General features: G+C 31.3%; 2 long non-coding RNA genes across 3 annotated transcripts in view; both read left to right on the plus strand.

Moving 5' to 3' along the window:
- LOC139906841 (uncharacterized) overlaps positions 1-16651 on the plus strand; it is a 285448-nt gene that overhangs the window by 98435 nt on the left and 170362 nt on the right. The window lies entirely within an intron of this gene.
- On the plus strand, positions 1963-3410 carry LOC121126610 (uncharacterized). The gene is made up of 2 exons (XR_005867000.2): positions 1963-2102; positions 2151-3410. It is a non-coding gene; the product is annotated as an uncharacterized lncRNA (long non-coding RNA).

Consider the following 16651-nt stretch of genomic DNA (forward strand, 5'->3'; position numbering starts at 1 on the left):
GCGGCTTTTTCCAGTTGGTAACTTTATAATACTAGAAGCTGTTATCATTATTTTTTCTTTCCTGAGGAGAAAAAAATCAAAATTCATTATCAGTAATCATATATAAATAAGTAACCTGTAACTACGAACTACATATTGATTATTTTAATAAGTTTTAGAAACGTTTAAAGTTGCTTCGTGATGAAGTTTGAGATAAAGTATTGACTTTTGATTTGGTTTTGTAATGACAATAATTTATTACGTTTCTTGTCTTCCATAAATAAAGTTGTGTAAAATCATTAAAAAATAAAATGTTTCATAGAAATAATTTAAAATCATGGATTGCTGATATTGGTGGTAAAAATATATAGAATTACAATGAGGATTCTACATTTTTGGCATATCGTCCTTGTAATTATGGAACAATAGTCCTGAAGATAATTAAATTAAAACAACACTGTAAAACCCCCATTCACAAAAGGAATTTGGAACTGTATACAAGTCATATAATTATTTGCAATTCTGAAAACATTCCAATTTTACTACAGATATAACCAAAATTCTTATCTCTTGCAATATTCCAATCCATATTGTTAATCATCCAAATTTGGTTAAGTTCATGGAAGTTTACACTGGCAAAGTAATTCCCTCTTGGAGAAGACTATATCACTTGATTTTGATGGATTAAGGTGAGCCCATTTGTTTTCCGCCATTTCAGAGCCAAATCTATAGCATCCTGCATCCCATTGACAAGGGTGCTAGGGGTTTTATCCCTTATAAATAGAAGGATATCATCTGTATAACTGCATAATCTGCATTATTAATAATATCAATGCAAATTATGTAACAATAACGTGTCGATGACTTAGGATTCGATATATAAACAGGCAGCAGTTTCTTGATTCATACAATCAACTCTCTCCATTCATTAGTTTAGAGTATTACCATTATAGGTCAACACACCAATGATCCACACTGGGTCGTTTTATTTCATTTGAGAAAGGATTCATCCTTGATAAACACAAAGTAAAAAAATGTGTTAATACTTAAATAATACATAATACTAATACATACAATAGAGAAACCGTTCCTACCTATACACCATTGATAGACACAAAGTCGGTTTGAAAACTTGCGTGAGATTATGAAAGAAACATAGTGAAAGAGAGAATTTCTTTTGAAGTTATAGACATTAGTCCCCAATGGACTCAGATTTGAATTGAGTATAAACATTGGAGTAATTTCTGTCTATGAGTTTGTTCTTACTTCTTCCTATGTATATACGGAGGAGGATTTGTGTTTTTTTTCTTTTTGACTTTCTTAGGGGTGCTCACAGCTAATCCCATAAACCATCATTACAGTTAAGCTGCTCTACTCTCAAATATTCTTCAAATTGTGAGGGTTTCCACGTTAATTTTCGGTTTCTTTTTTTTAAAATACCGGGAGGGTATATAATATCAAGGATTACTAAAACTACTGGAGAGGAAAGTAAAATATCGCCCTCACACAATGAGGCGGACTCTTCTCCTGTAACTACAAAAATGAGAAATGACAAGTATGATTGATGAAAATTTATCGTATAAATAAGGTGTGACACATAAAGATTGTCGTTTTTGATTTCTCACTATTTCCACCATGTTGCTTGGTTTGATCCTGCTAAAACAAAATGATACAAATAGAATACTTTTCCTTGCTTGTTTTGAATGTTTCTTCATAAATAGATCCTCTGAAAAATTAAAATAAGTTGTATTTTATTGTTCCTGAGTGCAAGTGACAAATTGGGAAATATTTGCCATCCAAAATAGTAATGTCTCCCAGATACAAGACGAGGGTGGCTGACGTGGTCTGATTACTCGTTAGAATTGCTAAGAAGATGGCTGCTGTGGAACTTGGGGTCAGTTTGAGGTTTGTTAAGAGATGATGGATATTGTGTCTTGACGAGGTTGAGGAGACACAAACTATTTATACAAAGGAATCCAGGAAGACCGAGAGAATTGCGAAGAGGAAAGACGTGGAGGAATAACACAAGGCTTGTTTAATAGGAACCATTATATTCTTATTAATACAAAACATTACTTGTATTTATATATATATAATACATGGCTATTTATACTTATAAAGAGGTAAAGAGAGTACTTTACAAACATATATATATATATATATATACACAGGACAATACAAAAAATAAGTGAATAAGAGGGAAGGGGACAGAAATACATTACAATGGGCAACTCATGAGTGTAGTGAGAGTAAAGAAGACAAACCAATCCAGTTTTCCTTCTTTAATCGCGCCAATTGCAAAACTGGTCATATCCAAAAGGGTTCGGGAAAAAACGTCCGTCTACCCGAAAATTGTCTGCCCGGCTAATATCAAAGGGATATAAGATCTCTAGGGAGACAGTGAGAAGGTACTTGAAGGACTCTCTGGGCACTAATGCCTACAAAGGGCCCTCCAAACCCTTGCTCACCGATCAAATGAAGAAGAAGATGTTGCCATTTGCAATTGACAAGAAGTGGTGGTCTGTAGAGGACCAGAAACTTGTGGTTTGGTCGGATGAGAGCTTCTTCCAGATCCGTGGCTCAAAAGTCCCCAAAATGACAGGGGTTGGGTTAGGAAAAAGCAAGTTGTTCCCCCTCTCTCAGCTGTCAAGCATCCCCTGAAGATAATGGTGTGGAATGCATTTGGGGCTTTGGGAATCAATGAGCTTCATGTGGTGGACTGCGACAAGAGGAACAAGAGTGATTACTATCAGACTGAGATTCTGGAAAAGTTTGCTCTGCCTGCATTCACTTGCAACAGCTCTGTAGGAACAACTAGCACCTGCAAATTTGTTAACCTGCCATCGGAGTCCATCTTCGTGCAAGACAATGATCCATCACATGCCTTCAAATCAAGTCAGAAATGGTGTTCTGAGCATCTTTAGGGGTTCTGTATAAAGTTCTGACTTGAATCAGATTAAAAATCTGTGAGCAATTATGAAGGAAAAGTGCAAGAGCCTGACCACTTGCACATCCAAAGAAAAGCTCGTTCAGGAAGACAAAACTGTATGATAATCTCTAGACCCCAAAATCTTGAAGAATATGGTTGTATACATACATGGTGGAATCAGAGAAGTCATCAAGTAGAAGGGAGACATATTCTGTAGATTTTTGTATGTCAGTCTTTTTCCCTATGAAATAAACGGTAGTTTCTTCAGCAACAATATTTTTGTGTCACACCTTCAATCCGACTCGTAATTATGTCTCATGTTCTTAAATTAATCGATTTCTCAATTTATAATTATATTTATCATTTTAACTTAATAATTTTATTTTATACTCAGACAAATAAGAACTTTCGATATTCATTTAACATATTTTTTTAACATTACTTTAAAAATAGTTTTTATTTCGTATATAATGATAAAAATACAATATTGGAAGTAAAATCATCTGTTAGGGCGAATGAAGTTAGATATTGTTTCTGTTGTTGTACTAATAATAACAAATATTTTATCTTCATTAATCAACACAAAATTCTTCATCACAAAGTTGAAAAGTTTATCAACAATTTTAGGTAGAGAAACAGTTACCTGATTTGCATGTTGTTGATAGTATTTCACTGGATATTTAATTACATACAATTACTTAACCTATCAAAAACTATCATAATACCCTCAACTAAAAGTAAAATTATTTAAGAATATTACTAAATTGAGTGTAAACAGATATGTCGACGTAAAAAGAATCCCTGGCCATTACTAAAAGACAAGAACATATCTCACTTACACATAAGTTTCTTTTATTTATGATCGAAGTTCATTTCTAGTTGAAGTTATTATGATTTCTTTTGATAAATAACGGTATGTGAGCATTTACTTTAATTATTTTACTTGATGTAAATAAATATATATCATAGTTATGTATTTTGAGAGATGTGCAGACATAGCAAGTTTCAAGATGAAGTTATATAGCGTGGAGATTTCCACGTAATGTTTCCAATTTGCATATCATATTGATCTACTATCAGGGATAAGATTTTAGTAATTATTGTATTTTCGGCTTTGTATGAATCGAGTTGAATTTTGTAAAATAAGGAAAGTATTTACGTTTAAGCAGTATGCTCTGAATTTCAAAGAAGTACTACTAGGTATATTCACTAAATTTTTTTTGCTGGTATCGGCATCAAAATTGATCAGACGATCAAGAATTCACTTAGAGTTTTTTTTTTTACTTCTTGACTTTTAACTTCAATTGTTAAATTGAGAGCCTTCTTCATATCTTTCATGTTTATTAAATAAAGGCAACCTAACAATGATTATATAGAGGTCCAATCAATACTACAGTCATTTATCATAGTTTCGTCCAAGACAAAAATATTATCATTTCCTACAAGCTCTTTCGTAATCTTTGACAACATTAATTTACTTTGGGACTCTAATTAATTTGTGATGGTGTAGCGAGAAGGAATGGATTTGCCCGTAATAAGTTATATAAATTTTACAAAATTTGGATGGCTATCAATATGGAGTGGGACATTACAGGAAACGTGTATCTTGTTCATATCTGACATAAAATTAAAAACATCAGCACATGATTCAATTATATTTTTTGTATAAAGCTTCGATTTATTATCGTCAATACAGTTTTTTTATGCTGTTGAAATTCAAATTTTCTAAAGGCTTGGATCCCAAAACCACAAAGGCCACGTGACAAAAATCTTAAAGCCTTGCCATAAATGTATACTTTTTCTTTTTCTTTATTGGCGAAAAAGGAATTAAAGTTATATATAACAATTATTTAATGAAAATTAATGTTTTTAATGTTAAAAAATAAATTTAATAAATAGATTTATTTATTTTTTCTTGTTAATTGTATAATATTATATTCAAAATATGTTAGAATTCTGCATTAAAAAAGTATGTAATATTGAAATTGTAGGTCCAATACATCTTAGAATAAATACAATTAAAAAATAAAACTATCTATAATATACGTGTTATATTTTATACAAATGGAAATGTGTATAAATTTTATTACCATAAACTAAATACCATAAAATTAACATAAATTTTTGTTTTTAAATTTGACATCATTTTTTTTAAATTTTTAATCAAAACTTCGGTAATATCCATTACAACTATACATTTAAACAATTTAAGTTATCTTCTTTTTTTTTTTTTGGTTTTGATGATGATAATAGGATTGTTCCTTGACGTCCTACAAAGTATTGAATCTGATTCTTGGCAAAAATAATTTTATAATTAAGAAGTTAATATGATTTCAATATTTAGAGGACTTGGCAGTCTAATATCAAGCATCCATATTGTCTACTCTTCTAGTATCATCTAAAGTCCTTCAACCTTGATAAAAACTGAGTGAGATAATAGATTGATATTGTAATTATACTTAAATATACAACATTAGTTAGGAAGTTATACTTTTAGTTATGATAAAAAATCATTGTTGGACTAAGACAAGAGTTTAGTATCGACTCCAAAGTACTTGTTGGTAATTTTTTTTAGTAGATACAGAGTAGGATTTGTTTTTACTTCATTTCCTACCCTCTCAGAGCTATTCACAGTATACGTCATGACAGCTACGCTCTTCGTTAGTTTTTGATTTATTTTTTTAGCATACCGGTGGATAGCATTATTTTCCACTCTGGTTATGAATATTACATATCATTATATCAAAATTAAATTACGTAGGCAATACCCAAATCTAGATCAAATACACATTTTTATGAAGGCTACAAAGAAATAGAAAAAGATGGATCATTACTTATAACAATAAATGAATTATATAAGGGAATAATTAGAGAGGGAAATTTTGTACAAATGAATTGATCACAATAATAAAATTTATCATGGAGCGCAGAATCCAAAATTGATATAACGTTTTTCTCTCAGTTGCCTGAATTCTGAAATATCTGGGCTTTTTGTAATTCCATAACTATTATCGTTCCAAGTCATTTTTTACCCTTAAAGCTATCACCAAGTGAAAAGTAGGAATAATAAAACTTATATAAAAGTGTTTTTATGATTATAGAAGCTTGGTTATTTGTTCTGAACACTACATATTTCCAATTTTAGGATAAAAAATGATGAAAAACAACACTCTCCTTTAGACTCTTATCATTATTCATAATTCATAGTAACAAGGAATATCATAGCTTATACTATAGAACAATGTTCAATGTTGCATTTGTAAAAGAAAGTCATATTTAAGAAATATGCATCTCCAAGGAATTTTGTTCGATTTTTTTTTATAAGTTACCAGAATTGCAGCACAGCATAATCGACTGACACTTTCAGAAATATAAACCGCATTTTGGAAAAATGATACAACTCCCAGGATAACAGTTAAGATTATCCGGACAAAGACTAATAGATAGAGAATACTAAGTATCTCAAAGTTCGATTTGGTATTTTTTGAGTAAGATAATGTTTTAGGGGGTTGTACAAGCAAATATGCAAAATTATCTTATATAGTTTACGATTTCAATGTCCTCAATGACGTCATACCATGAAATAACATATACATAACATAATACTGGATTTCGCACAAATTCAAATAAAATAATTATTAGTTACTAGTTAGGTATATTTTGAATATTAAAATTCTCTACTCAACATGAATGGATCTCTTCATTGTTTCTATCCTGGAACCCCCTTTCCCAATGAAGGAGTCCACTCTTCTCTCTAATGAAGCTTTGTAGTTTTTCTCAGTAGAATATGGAGATCCAAATAAGACTATGAGTATCTTCTCTTATAGGTTATCAATATGGATTTCTCGAAAGTGCATCTGTAACTCCAAAAAAAATTTCAGTTTCCATTTCACTGTAAAATTATACCTCATTTGAGTCGATTCTTTTATTACTCTCTGTCGTGGATTCTCTATATCGTCTAACGTTTTCTTATTCATGGTACTAACTATAGATTGATGTCATGCTTTTATTACAAAGTGATCCACACCTTGTAAATATAAATTGAGCTTCTTTGTGGCTCAATAAATACACATCAGTTCCATAGTAGTCATCCCATAATTTTCTTCCGATTTACGCAGCCATCTTGAATTAGCTTGGATCAAATTCTATTTTCCATTTTCATCCATCTGCTTCAAGGCATAACCAAAATCCTTTTTTTCTTCACTGCATCAGTCTCCAATACACTCATTCTTCCAGGAACAAATCGACTCGTCTGAGGCCGTTTCCCTTACACTTTTTTAAGTATTTAAAAGCTTCTTCTTGGTCTCTTGTCCCCACGAATTCTTTTTTGCTATATAATATTGGACGTAATGGTATTGCAAATTTCGCAATATCTTAAGAAAACACATTCATTTGATTGACCGTTCCAAAAATGAACGCAGCTCAGTGATGGAGTGGGGAACTTTTCTAAAGTTTACGTCTTTTAGGGTGGATGATGATACCTTCACCTCCAAAAATATATCCAATATATGGGACTTCTTTTTTGGCAAATTCAAACTTTTCTTTATTTAATGAAATTCCAAATTGCCTGCTGATACATAACATTCTTTCAACCCTCATTACATGATCCTTGAAGTTTTTGTTATAAATCAAAATATTATTTACCAGTTTCTTCATGTTGTTAAGGCTACTGTCGGAATCTGGCTCCCCCACATATCCAAACACGCATAGGATCATCAATGTGAGTGATTCATGCACATAGTTTTCCCGCCAAGAAAGAAGCGGGGGTTTTCTAGTGTTTTTCTTACATGTGGATTTTTCCCTCCCTGTTTCGCGTGGAGGTTTTTTCCCTTTGTTTTTTACACACATGCTTTTTAAGGGAAACATACGTTTTCCCTGATTCATATATTTATTCGAAATGCAACCTTTCTACTAGTAAAACTATCTTTTGTTTTACGCGTATTTATTTATTAGTTAGTAATATAGTCCATTTTTATTTATTAATCCTTGAGGTAATTGAGAGAGGCCTAAAAACCTCATAGCTACCGTAGGCTTGGTCTATCATATGATTAAAAAAATAACGCGTTGCGTTTAATACTATCGGCTATCTTTTAAACATATATATTTCCCGTGTAATAAACGTCGTTAATTCCTGATTAACACGATCCAATGGTATCTTCCAATATCCCTTTATGGGGTCTAAAATAGTGAAATATTTATTACCAAATGATATGTTGCAAATAATATCTTTAGGACTTGCCTTTGGATGTATTGGTCTTCTTCCAAGCTTATTTAATTTTTTGAAATCGACAGTAATTTTTATGCTTCCACTTTTCTTTCAAACTACAAATAGGGGGTGAAACCATTCTGTTGGCTTGTTCGCCAGTTTTCTAATAATACATTTTTTTTACTATATCATCAAATTCTTTTTTAGTTGCCTCTCTTTGTGTGAAAGGTATCGGTCTTGCATTATACAATTTATAAAGGATAGCGTCTTCTTTTAATAGAATTTGTATTGGTTCAGACTTCATTTTCTTCAATGGCATATATCCTTTGATGATAATATCTTGGTATTTTTCAATTAAATTTTGTCATACTTTTTCAATCTCCTCCGGTGTAGGAATATTTTCTCCATACACCTTACCAATATCTATAGAAGAATCCCGCTTCATCCAACAATTTGAATCTAATTGTGCAGGGTAATTTTCATGTAATATTTTCAACTCATTGCATGTCTTCCATGAGAGTAGCATTCCAACATTTTCAGTTACGACTGTGATTTTTTCTTCCACTTCTTCTTATCCATAGCTGATGTTAAGATTAATCTTTCCTAATATCGTGAATAAATTCCAGTTGCTCCACTAATACATTTAACTTAAGATTCTTTCACTATTTTTTTAGTAATACTCATCTTTTGAATGAATTGTTGATCGGTTATAGTCATTTCACATCCTTAATCTGGTACCGCCTGGTAATTTGCCATTTTGATTCCATCTTTCCTTTTAATTTTTACCTGAACCATGGAAGATTCTTCAAAATATATCAATCGTCTTACTGTGACTGCTATTTTCATTTTGTTAAAGAAATCTCCTTTGCTACACACTTTTGAGTACAAAAATTGGCCTATTTTTTTATAAATTCTATATTATTTTTCCCATGCAGGACACTTTCTTCTAAGATGATTTTGTGAACAAAATTTGCATTCTGTTATTTCCTTCATTTTTAAATGTAATGGTGTTTTTCTTTTACCTCTATTATTCCATATCACATTTACGAATCTCACTCCCGTCTTTGACTATCTTTTAACAGTTATTTTGCTTAAACTTTGGTAATTGTTTTTTGCAGTTTATTCACCTCTAAATATATCAACGATTTTTTTAAGTGTGCTTTCAATCTCTGGAATAACCATAACCTTCATTCTTATTTCTTCTTCCCGAAGTCCAAAAATCCATTTTACCTTAATATTTTCTTCTAGACACTCCTTGTTACCACATTTACAATTTAATTCTGCACGACCAGCATTTCTTTGCAATTCTACAAAAAAAAAAAATCTTCAAACGTCTGTCCTTCCATTTGAGTTTTGAATTTCTTAGGAACCTTAAAGGACTTTATCTCATCTAAAATTATATTATTTTGGGATCGAAAAAACTTTTGAATTTTATCCAAAACGTCAGATACTTCTATTGTAGATTTATCCGGTATTCCCCTTGACACTCTTACTTTTCTGCCTAATTTCCTATAGTAATCGCAACACATCCTCCATTCAATATATTCCGTGAGATTCATGTCTCCCCTTGATAATTCAGGCTGTTTATAAGGAATTTTAACAGAATTTGGTATATCTCTTGCAATACTTTCTTCACCTCCAGCTATTACTCTTTTTCTCTCAATATCTAAAGTTTCTACTAACTTTTGTAATTGTTCACTGTCTTTCATTATATACGTTGTTTCTACTACTTAACCCTTTTCTCACTCTTCGATTCCTGTAGCTCAATTACATCATACTGTTTTAAAAAAATACTCCTAGTTTTAATAGCGACTTCTGATGATTTATATCCACAGATCACAAGGTGTTTGATCCTCTCATATAGTTTACCATTCTTGATAAATGACTTTTATATATAAAAACTTTTTTCTTAATAATAATAAATTCCTTATCTTTGAGGTTATCCATATGTCAATCTTTCTTCTCGTAAAATTTCTTGATTTAACTTTATTTCCCTGAATATGACAAGCACATTTTTTATATCCTTTCGACTACACCATGTTGTATATGAACTGTATGTATTATATAATCTGTAATTACTGATGTATTAATACATTTGTATGGTTAGCATATAGCATAGATATCGGAATATTTATCATACGAGACCTTTACATCAATATAACACTAAATATTCATAATTTATTATACTAAATACATAATATCCACAAACACATCCAAGTATTGATCAGGAGTTATGATCATACTGTTGTCATCGATAATTATGCCACCATTGTATAAAAGAGTATGTGTTTCTAAATTAAAACTTCTTAGGAACATTGAAGGACTTTAAACTGTCCCTATTTTCAATGTTGATCAAATATTAAACAGAAATACAAGGTTATACCATAACGCATGTACGACTGATGTTTTACTTCCACCCCACTTTTAATATTGACGCCATAGTAGATGATTGGTTGCGTGTTTTTCAAAAATCTTCTTTTCTTCCCCCAACAGGCGGTACTATATATCAAATTTAAATTCTAGCAATAGTGACGTCATAGACTATGAGTGGTTGTGTGTCTTTCCCAGCAGTCGGTACAATAAATCAGACTGAAAATTCTAGCAAGCCCGATGACATGATAGTCTGACCTTGTATTTCTATTTATTAACCTTGTTGCTTGTGACCAAGAAAACAGGGATGGGACTGCATCTAGTTTCAAATGCCGATATGCTTTTCCTCCCACGGAAGCTAAAGTTTGGCTTGCCACTCGGAAATATTCTGGCTTGAAGTTTTGTTCACATTATAAAGAAGATGAGGAGATGTGGTGCCTGGATAGATCAACTAAAATTAAAGGCTGTTTAATTTTTGACAAAATTGTAGTTATGGGCATTGAATGGCAGAGAGAGATATGGCGAAACACAAGCTATCTGGATGTTTCTAAATTCTACTATCTACAAAAAAAGTAAAAGAATGTAAAAGTTTTAATATTCTCAGACGTGTTGATTTTTACAATATCTACATTGTTCCTTTGGTGCTGAACCATCATACCCTTTTTTTTCATTGAGGACTCCATTTGTGTTTACTATAGAGTGGATTTGGTATGATAATACCCGAAGATATTTGAACAATTTGAATAAAATTATTTGGTATTATGAAACTTTTGGTAAGTAATTGTTTAGAGTGTGAATTTTAAACTCTAAACTCGGTTTTTAGTTGTTGTTTTTTTTTTAGATGTTTTAATATTTATGCACGTTTTACTCGTTCTATTCTATTTTTATTTGTTTTACTACATATAATCATGTTTTATTAATTACTTGAATTTTTTATTGCTGTGTATCAGCACGTACTGAAAGGATCTTTGGTAGGGGAATCATTTTAAACTAAAATATTTATTTGTGTTATATATAACTTAATTCCCCTACTTACATATTTTATATTATAGTAAAAGTGTTTACGGGCCATAATAATAATAAAAATAATTACTTAATTTAAAGACACAAAACTGGACTTATAAGCCGCAGTTTATGGAGAAATGCACAATTTGAGGCTTTTCTCACTCGTTACAAGTACTCCTGAAAACTGGCTTTGATATTCAATGTTAAAATACCAATAAGATTAGTTTGTAGATATTCCTTGAACAACTAGACAAATTCTTGAGAAAGATCATAAATAATATGACAGTGTCATCCATGTCAAATCAACAAGGGCATGCCCCCGATCCCCTCAGATTCGGATGATTTCTAGCATACAAGTTCAAATGCATGAGTAGATTAAGTGTGCCAAATTGCAGCACATTATTATGAGTTATTTCTGAGATTTAGATTCTCGACTCATATCTAAATTTTCAACGTTGCTTTAATTTCTTTTTACCAGACGCTAAATGTTCTTGTATATTTTTTTATCCAAAAGAGCTAACTTCTTGAAATTTGGTACTTAAGTATTTGGAAGTGTAAGGATTCCAAAAATGAAGTCAAAATAATAATATTTAAATTTCTTATGACCTCAATTTTGATTTAAAAAAAGAAAGAAATGAAATACACTTGCATGTACTAGATAAACATTATTAAAAAAAAACCTAACCCTTCTGAATATCAAACTTTGGCAATATGTTCTAGATAAATAGGGGTATCACTGTATTTTTTAAAATTTGTATTTTTTATGATAGCTCCCAGGTGGGATCTCAAAGTTAGGTTACTTATCTCTGGAAATTTGGTCAATTTTACTTATACTTATTTTATTATTTATATAGACTGAAAAAAGAAAGAGTAACTCATAATATTGATTAGAAGTTAACAAATTTTTAAAAATATATGAGAATTTTATAGTATATAACTTATTTATAAAGTTCGACATAACATTAAATAGTTTTTTCATTCTTTTATGTCACTTGGAACTGTCTTCCTTTCGGTCTTGCTGCTGTTGCTATCACAATGGCAACGGCAGTCCCATTTTAAGAGTTTAAAGGCCTCAAAGATTTCTTTATCTTTGAAAACCCTATACATATTACATATCTGATGGTGGTGTAGATAAGAACTGTAAACTTATTTTCAAACATTTGCCACCATTTTGATGATTTTGGTGTTAGATGTCCTGGTCAATCTTTACCACAAGTCAAGCTAAATTACCTTGTGATGGAATTGTTGGAATAATAAAAGATTGGTAGTATGAGCTAGCCTACTACGACCATTAGAAGATGAAATACTTGCCCCAATTTGTTTATTCAACTGCTGTCGAGATGTTGTTGGAGGTATTATGTCGCTTATTTGGAAAAAAGTGATGCAGATCCATTTCAAGAAAACATGCACAAGTGGTATGAAGATGCAAAAACCATTCTAGGTACAAGGAACTTTAAATATTTTCAGACAATCTAGGCTTGCAAGAAACTTACAGAAGAATCTAATTACTTTATTAAGCTTGATTTTACTTATCAATCTCCAAGTGCATCTATAAAAATATCGCAATTTGCTGATTAATCTTACAACAATATGGCCTTGTTGGACTTCTTTATGGTCTTGGTGATCTATTGTATCACATTTTCCTTCAACACCATACAGTAGTCGTCTGCAGGTAACCAAGATCCAAGGAAACTAAATTGGAGGCATTTTTTCCCAGTTGATGCAACACCCCCTAACATCATCACAGAGGCCGGATGTTTGGTCTTGATGACTGTCTTGAAGCTGTTGTCAGCCTTGCCAAGGCATACCTCCCAATCATTTTGCTTGTTGTAGATTGGGTCAAGGGTAAAGGTATTTTCATCAGAGAAAAAAATTACCCAGTTCCTGTTGTGCTTGAAATAATTCAAGAGTTGTTAAAATTGCTGAAGACTGAGTTCTTTTTGACGTTGGTACAGGAATGGTCTTTCTATTCTTCTAAGCGACCTTTCTCCAGCCATTCGGAAGGTCTTGCCCACAGTAGACCGATGCACCTTCTTCTTCTTGGCGTACTCTGATATCTTCATCGTTGGGTTGACCTTAAAGGTCTCCATTATGTGTTCAGGCTTCACTTGGGTGGGTCTTCCACTCTTGGGTTTGTCCTTAAGTTTGTCCCGATCAGCCAAACGATTTCTTACCCAACAGACTATGGCCTAGCTGACGTTGAAGGCCTTCATGATGTCGGAGGTGGTCCTCCAGGTATGGATTAAATTGCCTATAATTGCTCTTCTTACCTCCATCGTGACATATACAGAATTTTTGTTTACAAGATATACATCAATCAAAGGGTTAGAATCTAAGCTATTGAAAAATAATCGTAGCTTTAAGATTGAATCAATAACACCTATTTATCTATTTTATGAATTCCCAAGAGTCTCCCATATTGTAACTTGGCCTCCAGGTTACTGCAAAAAGCGTATGGAGCTCCAAGTGGGTGGTAAAGTCTTCTCCCCGTTATAAAATCACTTTAAACGAGGAGCAGTTATAATTATTTTGCTAATATAATTAAGTCTTAGTAGTCCTCTACGCAGCCAAGTCTTGCAATTCCAATGTACCCATGGGGCTGGATAAACTCATAGGGAAGTCAAACTCCATTTTAGACGCTTTAGGGAGGATGGCTCTCCCTGAGCTCGTATAAAGCTTACAGACGGACCAAGGAGTTCTCTAAACTAGAGAGATTCGAGATGGCTCTTCTTTGTCACCATTGTATTAAATAAATGAACAAAATGCCTGTGTCGTGACGTAAACAGAGATTTGATCAATACTCCTTCATATAAGTAAGGTTGATAAATTTGTTAAGGATACAAAAGCGTGCATGGAGAAGGGCAGTAATACTTATGGTATCATTGATTAAAATAATAAACATCTTTCTCTATCAAGAACATTATGAACTCCTGCCTTTATTATTCAATACTGATAGTTGATAAAGAACTGAATAAAATGCCTAAAATAACGTCATCTTCTACCTGGATCTCTGGAAATGGAGGCCAAGCAATTTGGAAATACTTACCGGACGAGAAACAGATGGATTGATTCTATTTTAGCTAAAAATATCAATAATTATGATACACGACTCATTCAATGGCAAAAACAACAGCTTAAATGGTCACAACAACGGGAGTAGTGGCTTTGGATGGTTCGCAACTAGTTTGTCTGAGACTAGTTTCTTCGCTTAAAGACTTGGGTATGATAATTAGGTTTTTCAATATTACATAATCAATAAATATTACTTTTTTTATCACTTAAGGATTAGCTATGGTTCATAAGCTCCAAGAAATGGTATTCAGAAAACTCATAAAAGGCAAAAACAACTTCTTAAATGGTCACAACAACGGGGGTAGTAGCATTGGGTGTAGCATTATAATTAGCAATTGTGTGTATCCTTCATAATAATAGTATATTGTTAATTTTATTTTTTTAGATTAATATGAAATAAATGAAAATAGAATTTTAAAAGCTGTTCGTACTAAGATTGGAAGAAGAGATGGATTTAATTCGAACATTTTTTTTATTAGTATATTTATTGTCTAATTTTATGATTTCGACATTTACTTTATTATTAATAATTTGTTAGATCTCATCGGTAGAGATATATCTATTCTGTGCACAATTGTATATAGCAACTTCTACATGAAAAAAAGTGGTGATGATCTTTTTTGATAAAACTCCACGTGTGGTTTGATGTCAGAACAAGAAAATATTATTTGGATGTATAATTTATTGTTATTATTAGTAATATGATTCTAATTGTTTAATTTTGTATATTTCACATAAATGTATGATGGTTTATTTTTTAGTATATAGATTATATTTTATTTAACCCTTCTTTTTTAAACTTGGAACTTGAAATATATTTCGAAATACTCTACTTTGTTGTTTTCATTAGTTATTATTCTGAGAATATGGTTCTGAATAAATTACAATTTCATTGAGTTTGACGTTTTCAAATATACGTAGTATATTTTTATTAAACATTTTACTAATAAATATTTTCATTATACCCTCAAAAATCATAATAAAGCAGGTAGCTGATAATCACATCAGTATTTTAAACAATGATACCATAAGTCTTGCACGCGTTTTTCTATAGAGGATTATCAACTTTGCATATAAGTAGTATACGTAAACTGAATAATAGATTGGAGAAAAGGAAAAGAGGAGGAAGGATTTAGAGAGGAAAGAACAAACCCGCCTTCAAAAAAGATGTCTACCTGTTTTTATGCTGACACATTTGCAATATTGTTTTTTTATACATTTTTAAAATAATGTATAACTTCTGATTTATTCTAAATATGTACCTGTATTTTTGTTTGAATTTTCAATAATGTATTTCAAAAATATTAAAAAAACAACAACAAAAACACCTATTTAAAACTGTATTTATAGAAGTTCTCATTACTTTTCTACCTCCGGTAATAGGGATTAAATCAGAATTTAATTTATGTAAGAACCTTAGTATAAGGTTTTATGAAGAAAAAAACTTTTACTATATAGATACACATTTATTATATATTCAAAATATACCTAATATTTATTAATAATTATTTTATTTGAATTTCTGCGATATTTCATATTATTTATTAAGGGGGCATGACGTCATTATGTGGACATTGAAATAGTAAATAATGTAAGATAATGTTTCATATTTGCTTGTACAACCCCCTCAAAAATGGGATCACTCAAAACATACCAATTCTAACTAAAGTCCTTATACATTTTTTAAAATAAGAGATGGAATACTTTTCTATAATATAAGCAATGTTACTCCTTATCACTATGAATGATGAATAAGTTATAATGGTATCAAGAAAAGTGTCGTTTTTCATAATTTTTCAGCCTAAAAATGGAAATATGTCAAGTTCAGATGAGGATACAGAATCAATAAAAACCCTTTCATAATCATAAAATACTTTTTTACATTAGTTTTATTCATTGTACTTAAATTTGGTGATGATCTTGATGATAAACGATAATAGTCTCGAATTATTATAATCTAAAATATTCCTGAAACCAGACAACCCAGGGAAAAAAATGAGATCAGTTTTCGATTTAGCGACTTTATAAAGAGAAATTTTATTTTTGGCTTAATTTCATCGCTGAAAATTTTGACCCTCTAATTGTTCCCC

Source organism: Lepeophtheirus salmonis, chromosome 12 (genome assembly GCF_016086655.4).
Source record: "Lepeophtheirus salmonis chromosome 12, UVic_Lsal_1.4, whole genome shotgun sequence".
NCBI classification, from domain to species: Eukaryota; Metazoa; Arthropoda; class Copepoda; order Siphonostomatoida; family Caligidae; genus Lepeophtheirus; species Lepeophtheirus salmonis.